The sequence below is a fragment of the Pteropus vampyrus genome, unplaced genomic scaffold, assembly GCF_000151845.1.
Source record: "Pteropus vampyrus isolate Shadow unplaced genomic scaffold, Pvam_2.0 Scaffold1, whole genome shotgun sequence".
Classification (NCBI taxonomy): Eukaryota; Metazoa; Chordata; class Mammalia; order Chiroptera; family Pteropodidae; genus Pteropus; species Pteropus vampyrus.
The window spans coordinates 14,459,297-14,467,929 of record NW_011888782.1 but is presented as its reverse complement, the minus strand read 5'-3'; the positions used below and the strand labels follow the sequence as shown (position 1 = coordinate 14,467,929).

The following is an 8,633-nucleotide window of genomic DNA, read 5'->3' as shown; positions in this document are numbered from 1 at the left end:
GAAATCATATGATATTTGTCTTTCTCTGCTGACTTATTTCACTTAGCATAATATCCTCTAGGTCCATCCATGTCATTCCAAGTGGTAAGATTTCATTTTTCATGGCTGAGAAATATTCCACTGTATATATGTACCACCTCTTCTTTATCCAATTGTATATTTCTAGGCACTTAGGTTGCTTTCATTTCTTGGCTATTATAAATAGTGCTGCAGAACACAGGGGTGTATAATTCTTTACAAATTAGTGTTTTAGTTTTCTTTGGATACTCAGAAGTGTAATTGCTAGGTCAAACGGTAGTTCTATTTTTAACTTTTTGAGGAACCTTTAAACGGCATTTCATAGTGTCTGTACCAATTTGCAAACCCACCAATAGTGCATGAGGGTTCCCTTTTCTTCACATCCTTGCCAACATTTGTTTCTTATTTCAGAGACTTTTGTTTCTACTTTTCATTTTTGGTGATGCGTAGGTATGCTGGGAAGCATAGTGTTTATACAGGAGTATATGCCATACTATTTACATTGCTAAATTAAACACGTATTTCTGAACATTTTTACACATTCTTATATATCTCATATAGTTGCAAAACATAAAGCGTCATAAGAAATACCATGATATTAGGCAGTATTGGAATGGAATGTAGCCATTATGATAGAAAAAAATTCTTAGGCAAAGAACATCATTAATTATAAAATTCAAGATGGGTTCTTATTTTTGGCATACTATATACATTCATATATATATTTGGCAATACAGTGTCATCAACTTGCAAAAAGCAGGAAATTCTATCTGGTATTTGTATATTTCTGTGAGAGAATGTTTGGATTCTCCAATTGCCATTTTCCACCCATACTGAATGAAATTCTCACTGTTTAATAAATTTAAATAATGATCATGTATATACGCAGTCATCTTTAAGAAGTGAATAAAATATTTTTGAAGGCTGTGATTAATGAGGAAATAGTGAATTAATAACAGGCTGAGATCTGACCACGTAAAATAAAATATCTTTGTAAGTTACAGTGTTTTGAATCTATTAGCCACTTTATAAAGTTTGTTGAGTTTAGTACTTAGATAATGAGAAGTTTAAGTACATATAGGTAAAAATGCTAATATATTTTGAAAGGAAATTATTAGTTAAGTTTTACCACTTGAAAAAGATTACTAAGCAAGTATTCAACATATATTAGCCAATGGTTCATTTTCTCACTGATTTCATTCATTCATTCAATAAATGTCAAAGAATAACTAATGCCACCTTTTGGACTATTTATTCTTTAGAAGAGTGATAGGTGTTCTGCACTGTCTGGTAGACAAATAAATTTGAAAAATACTAAAACAAGTAATATTAAATGATTTTTCTTAACATCGAGACTTTGCAGAGTCTTTAAAATGTTAATGTCAATTTTTAATGAGTGATATAAAATGTAATGAACATTTCCATGGTGTAAAGATAGACAAATTCAAAAATGGCATTTGGTTTAATGGTTTGGGAGACACTAAGGAGACAATATTTGAACTAGGTCTATGGGGGGAATTATTTTCCTTTTTCCCAATATAAAGTTAATGCATGTTCATTTATAAAATATATAAAGTTATGAAGATGAAAATTAAAATTAACTATTAAAGACATGGCATAGTGATAACCACTATTATCTATTTTTGAAATTTTTGACAGTCTATTTGACATCTATCTCTCTATTTTTAACTGTACCTCTTTACATAGTTAAAGAGCATGATATATAAAGTCTTATATGCTTCCTTATCTGTGCAATGTTGAGATTTTTCTACAGCATGAACTGATCTTCAAAAATATTTCAGTGGCTACAACTATGTAATCATTCCAGTGCAGTTGAGAATTTCTGTTATTTTCCTTCCCAAATTCCAATATAATTCAATGGTTCTCAGTGTAAGGTTCCTAGACCAGCTATATTAGTTTCATCCAAGAACTTTTTTAAAAATGCAAATTCTTGGGACTTACTCCAAACCTACTGAATAAGAAATTCCAGGGGTAGAGGCTAACATATAAATAACTTTGATGAATGAATATACCTTTACATAAGTCTTTGCATGTAATTGTGATGATCAAGTATATTAAATTCTATATACAGATCATTTCAGGATGTAAAATTTACCCTGTTGTATTTTCAGTATCTACTATAGTGTTGGACACACATTAGGAGCTCAATATTTGTTAAATAAATTAAGTGACTGCTTCTTTACATTTCTCATCCTTTAAAATTTTGTGGTTAATAATTTTATGAGGCCAAATTAATATTAATCCCGTTAGAGACAAACTGTATTTTTCTTCATAGATGCTTGTCTGTCTTTTTCTTTATAATTTAGAAATTTTATCAGGATATGTCTAATTCTCCTTCAAATAGTTTTACCTGGATCGGGGCAAACTTGTATAAGCTGAATTTCTAGTTCTCATCTCTTTTCTCTCAGCCTCCCAGATTTGGGAAGGGTGTCTCTAACAGCTATTTCTGTACCAAGTAATTTAGTTTCCTTCCAGAACACCTATAATTCTTAATTTGCATTTCTTTTGCTTGTTCTGTATACCTTTTGTTTCATCTAATATCAATTTCTCTGTTCTTCTATGTGCTATATGGAATACGTGTATGCGGAAGGGTCCCCTCCAGTGTGATTTTCATTTTGAAATTGTTATTCTTGCCTCCCTGTGCTCCTCCTTTATCTCACCAAGCTCTCATTTCATCCCAGCTTGTTGCCTTGGCTTCACATCCTGTCTTCTTTTTATTTCATCCTATTGTCCCTTCATCTCAGCTTATTCTATTTTGTGGCTTTCTTTTCCTGTTTACCAAAGGCAATGTCTTCTTAAATCAGATTAAATATGACAAATAGTCTTCTAAATTTTTTCTGGTTCCTGTTATAAAAAGTGTTCAGAGGTCTGCTTTTCCTCTTGTCTTCAAGATATTATTCCTTTTCATTTTAGCCATAGGATGGTTTTTGTAGGTTATATTTTTCAACTTCCCCAAAATAACAAGATTTTACATTTATAAATAGTTAGTGAATTTCCCTCTGCTTACCATTATTCTTTAAATCCTGGGTTACAATTCTAATCAGATTGGTAGCTGGACTATAGCTAGATGATTTCAATGTGTAACCATCAGTTTATGTGGATATTTTGGGCAGAGGTTGGCTCTTCTACTCTGCAGTTCATCAGTGTCTCTGAATCAATCAAACAGAAAAAAATCGCAAATCACCCATTCCCAACTTGCCTTCTGTTAGATTTCCCTTTCTAGCTTCTCATCTATAGCATCTTACTAATAGACCAGCTAGAGCTTGGTCTCACCAGCTCTTTCTACATCTTTCTGCAATTGTTGTTGGCTACAGAAAGAACATGGTTGATAGAGATGGGCACAGGCCTTGGGTATCTTAAAAAGTGGCATCCACATAGGCAACCCAGTTGTGCTATTCCTATGAATCCTAGTTATCGGATCTAGTTATTGGATGCCATTTCAGGTAGTTGGGAATATTCTATTTCATCATACTTATCCATCTCAGGTTATCTGTAAGCTTAGAAGATTTATTAACTCAGAATATATCTCTAAAAGGTAGGCTACAGGAAGAGACGCTTTACACAGAGGCACTGCCCTCAGCCTCCCTAGAAGTATATTGTAGAACAAGTACTTATATGAAAGCCACTTATTAAGGAAGTACTCTCAGAAAAAAAAAAAATGTTTTTGTAGTGACAGAAGCAGACAAAGAAAAAGAAATCAATTAAGTGTATGATTTCAGACAAAGTTTCATGAAGGGTAACTTTAGCCCAACCCCGTAGAGGAGTTGGATGTGTAAGTCATACCTCAGAGCTGTCCCAGTCTAAGCCAGGGAGCTGGACCTTCACTTTCAGGTAGCAGGAGTCACTGGGTATGAGCCGCTGGGGGGCAACAATGAAGATCTTAAAGCCTCAGAGACTTTTGGCTGTTGTATCTACAGGCAAAGCAGCACTAGTAGCCTTAGTGGGACCACCTCAGGTAGAAGAGTCACAGATACTAGCAGTTGGAAACAAGCACACTGAAGTCAGAGGAGTGGGGTGAGAGCAGATGAAAGGGAGCCAAGGGGATTGGAGCACTGGCAGTGTCCTCTCTAGACACCTTGCCTGTTATAATTTGCTCTTTTATCTACACCCACCCTACCTCTCCAGGGCCATGGGAAGCACATCTTAACAACTGAAAGGCTGTTAACTCCTGCCTCAAACCATCACATAACAGTCCATTGAGTAAAGAATGGTTTTGAAATACCACTTAGTCCACTGAAAACAGAAGACATTTTACCTGGTCATAAGCTTTTTCTTCATTTACATTTATGGTAGCTGAAAGCCTACTGATTACAGCAGAATAATAAAGTGCAAATTTTGGAATCTCTAATGTAGCTAATCATTTTCAACATGTCTCATATTTAAATATGTTTTCAAAAATTATATATTTCAAACATAATTTGGTTTTACCTTTCTTATATTTCAGGAAGCACTTAATTTAGCTGTAATACGTAGTATATAAGAATTAATTCCTATTATTACATTAGTTTTGAAAAAGGTTTTGAAAAATGTCTTGTCCTTTTAAACAAAGCATTTTTCTTTAATAAAACAGTGGTTCATCTATAAGTATGAAATCTAAGTGGTGCAGTAACAACAGTCTGGTGTCCTGGGGGTATGCCTAAATAAGGATAAGGTTGAAGGCAACTCATGGAGAGGAGGGGCAGGGATAAAGATCTAACCCCTCTCTAGACTGAGATTAACAGAGATAAAATGCAGGCATCTCAAAGCCTTTCGTTTTTCATAGAAGGGGATATGTCCCTATAAACGCAGTAAATGAACATAAACTATTTCCAGATGTTCTAATTCCTCCTGATCTCCAGGTAGCCAGAGGACTTGGCTTGTGTATTGTCTCCTTTCCGTCTAGATTTCTAGGTTTAGATTTTGCTTCTCTCTTTGTAGATACAGGAGAAAACACAAGAGAACAGAGCTGATCTATTGTTCCTTCAAGAGTTGGGGTGAAGAGTCATTTAGAGTATCTGTCTAATCTCCTTTGTGGAATGTCCCTTGACCAAGAACTTTAGTGTTCTACTTATATCGCTACTGTGATGGCCTGTAATCACCAAATGCTATGCCCTATTCACAACCAGACCACAAACTTAAGATCAAGGATTGAGATTAATTCAACTCTGATTTGCCCATCTTGCACAAAGCAGGCACTCAATTCACATTTGTTTGATGAATGGATAATTTTAAATAGATTTTGATCTTTATTCCAATTTCCCCAGGTCTCACACCCTGCTAGGTGATCATATATTCAGGAATTATAAATGAAGGAAGGAAAGAACAAAGAGTGAAAGAATAAGTTAATAAATTTTTCTTGAATTAGTACAATATCTTTCTAGCTGGGATGAGAGTCTCCTGTCTCTCTCTCCAACCAAAACATGCTTCATGTTACTGCCAGTGACTTTCTCCTGAAGCACTAATCTAATCATGGCAATCTTATGCTCAAAACTGTCTTTTTACTTATGGATGTATCCAAACTCTTTACTATGGAGGCCAAGTTTCTGGAAATTGACTCTGAATCATCCTTTCCATCACCTCTTCATCACCTATAAGACATCACAGCAGATGACTCACAGTTACTTACATCCGTAAATTACTTTTACATTCCCTTTTCTTTGCTGTTACTTTTCTTTTGGCTCAAAATACTCTTTTTCCCTTGTCTACGTTTTACTCATCTGACAGAGCCTAACCTAAAAACTTTCCTCCTCTAGGACTCTTTCTCTCCTATGTAGTTAGAAATAATCACTCCTGTCTCTGCCCCACAATGTCACTGGCCATGTTTTATTATGTGGCTACTTATTTAAATGACTGTGCCTCACTTTCATTCATAAGTACTTTTGAGGTACAGATTAAGTATTATCATTGTAATGTCTGCCCTTTATTCTCTGGTGTGCCAGCATCGACTGCTAGTTAACTGAATGAAATGATTTGCTGAGTTCAGAAATTGATAATTTATAGTATGATTTAATAGGGAAAACCTGGAAACAAGCTAAAAGCCAAATAAGAGGATGGTTAAGAAATTTATAGTACAGCAACTCATTGGAGTCTTGTGTTTCTATTAAAATTACATATGTAAAAATTAGTAGCTACATGAAAATATTTATGATGTCAAGTTTAAGAAAAAGTGCAAAGAAAAATATATACATACCATAAATATACCTAGCTACAATATAATTGCATATTAGGAAGTATAAGAAGGCAGTTAGAAACAATTACAGGTGATACCTTAGCATGAAATAATGGTGGGTACATTTAAAACCCCCTTTATTTTTCTTAAAATGGTATTTATGCCATGGAAATGAAAACACAAAGCTCATAGTGAACAATGCTTGATAAAAGTTACGATAATTATAAAATGTTCAAACATTACCAACTCACAAACTCAGAGACCGTAGCTACTTTACAAAAGAATGACAAGCTGAAATATCAAAATTCCCATGGTCGATCTTTCACCTATAAGAAGCAAGTGCCTGGGAGAAATGTTATTTTTCATTAAATTACCCAGTTAATTTTGGTATTGTTAGAAAACTGCTTTACATTGTTCTCAATCTGAGCATGTAAGATCTCTATTAAAACGAATCTATACACTGGTGACAGATGACAATACTAATATTACATACATGCACATGATGGTTATAGAACCTGGATGAGCCATTCCAGCTCTAGAATTTCCCATGGGTTCAAGGTTTTGGTGAAGACTTGTGACAGCCCAGTTTCTCCATCTGCTTGTTCCTGTTTCCTTCATTCCCAACTACTATTAATCCCAAGAGTACTCTCCAATAAACTTCTACCTGTAAATCTCCACCCCCAGAGTTAGTTTCCTGAGAACTTTCCTAAGACAGCATTCATAATTGAATTTGCCTAAAACTTAGAAAGTTGGAAATAATCAGACAGAGGGAGAAAAATACATTCCGCAAGGTATTCTCTGGTAATTTGTAAATAAAAGCAATATTCTTTCACATTTTTAAAGAACTTATGTGCAAGTCACAGTGAGTACAAAGCATTTTACAGATATTGATGTATTTAATGTTCACAGTCACCTTATGAGGCTGATACTGCTCCCTATTACGCCTATTTGCAGATGAAAATCTGAGTCCTAGAGAAGTGAATTAATGTACCACAGGTTACATGGCTAGTTAGTGGTGGAACAAGGTTTGGAACTCAGGGGCATGGAGCTGTAGTGAGCTTCTACCTAGAGCACAGTGCCCTAAAGAACTGAACAGACAAAGACAACACAGATTTTGCATTCTCATTTAGTGTCATGACCACCTATGGATAAACATGACTCTTCCATTATGAAGTGTTAAGTGTGGTGATTTTCTTTTCCCCTATCTTTCCTTCAGACAATGTCCAAAAAAAAAAAAAAAAAATCGTGACAAAAAAAAGATCGAAAGAAAAACTATTAGAATAACACTACCGCTATTCACTTTTCGCTTAGCGGTGACAACTGTTGCATTTAGTACTAACTAACTTTATTCACAGCGTCTTTTAGAGTACTTTAAAGAAAATGGTTTCTCTGCACACTTCAGGGATTACAAAAATAAGGTAAAAAGACCAGGCCATTTTCAGAGTTATGCTACAGGGATGATTCTAGAGTACAAAGACTGTTTTCATTAAAAATTTGTGTCTTTTCTTTTTCCTTTTTTTTTTAATGAATGCCCCTGAATATGGATACCTAGTCAGAAGGGATGAATATAGCAATTTAGATCTTACAGCAAACCTCTTGAGATTTTGGAATAATTACTCAGCTTTCAAAAAGGGCCGGAATGTGAAACATTCAGATAACAGTCTCAAGTACAGAAATACACTTTTTTCATGATGTTCTGATCAGACTTGTCCACCAACCCTAGCAAGAGTAAATATTCCTTTTACTCTCTAAAGCCATGGTGTGCTGTTTCAAGAGTTTCATTTTCAATTCTGATATTCAAAATTCCATTGATTAGCTCCTGAAATGTATTCACACCTAAAATCTGGAATCCAAGTCTAGAAGCTAATTTGACCTGTAGTGTTTCATTTTTTTTTAAAGCATTTATGGGCTTGAGTTGTTTGTTTGTTTATTTATTTATTTATTTATTTATTTATTTATTTATTTATTTATTTATTGAGGGGGTGTTGGGGATATTGCAGATATATCTCATTAAAGCAAACTAATTTTCTGGTCAGTGGGTACTCAGTCCACAACAGTGAATGGAACCTAAAGCTTTCTGCCTTTCTTTTCCAGAAGCAAGAGACTATTTTTACAGTGACATGTACATCTTTGCCATCTAATTTTATTTGTTATATATCTTTATCCTCTCGCCAATTTTATCTATAATTCACAACCCTCTTTCTGCCAAGTTTTTCCAATCATCTTCATAGGATATCATGTGTCAATCTAAAATTAAATCTTCTTTTTAATAAGATAAAAATAGAGAAGACAGACAAATCTTGAGAGATCTACATTCCAATTGAACTGTAATCAGCAGGATCATGTCAATTTCATCCTTGTGCTCCAGCTTTCCTACTTCTGTGGCAATGTTTATGCTGTTTTATCCATGAAGTGCCCTTTTATTTTCTCTCTACCTCCCCACCAA

The 8,633-nt window shown here is 34.5% G+C and overlaps 1 protein-coding gene and 1 pseudogene across 16 annotated transcripts in view; one reads left to right on the top strand and one right to left on the bottom strand.

The window, feature by feature from the left end:
- Positions 1-8,633, bottom strand: part of RBMS3 (RNA binding motif single stranded interacting protein 3) — a 653,502-nt gene that overhangs the window by 391,239 nt on the left and 253,630 nt on the right. The gene's annotated exons all lie outside the window — the stretch shown is intronic.
- LOC105288409 overlaps positions 3,911-8,633 on the top strand; it is a 22,459-nt pseudogene continuing 17,736 nt past the window's right edge.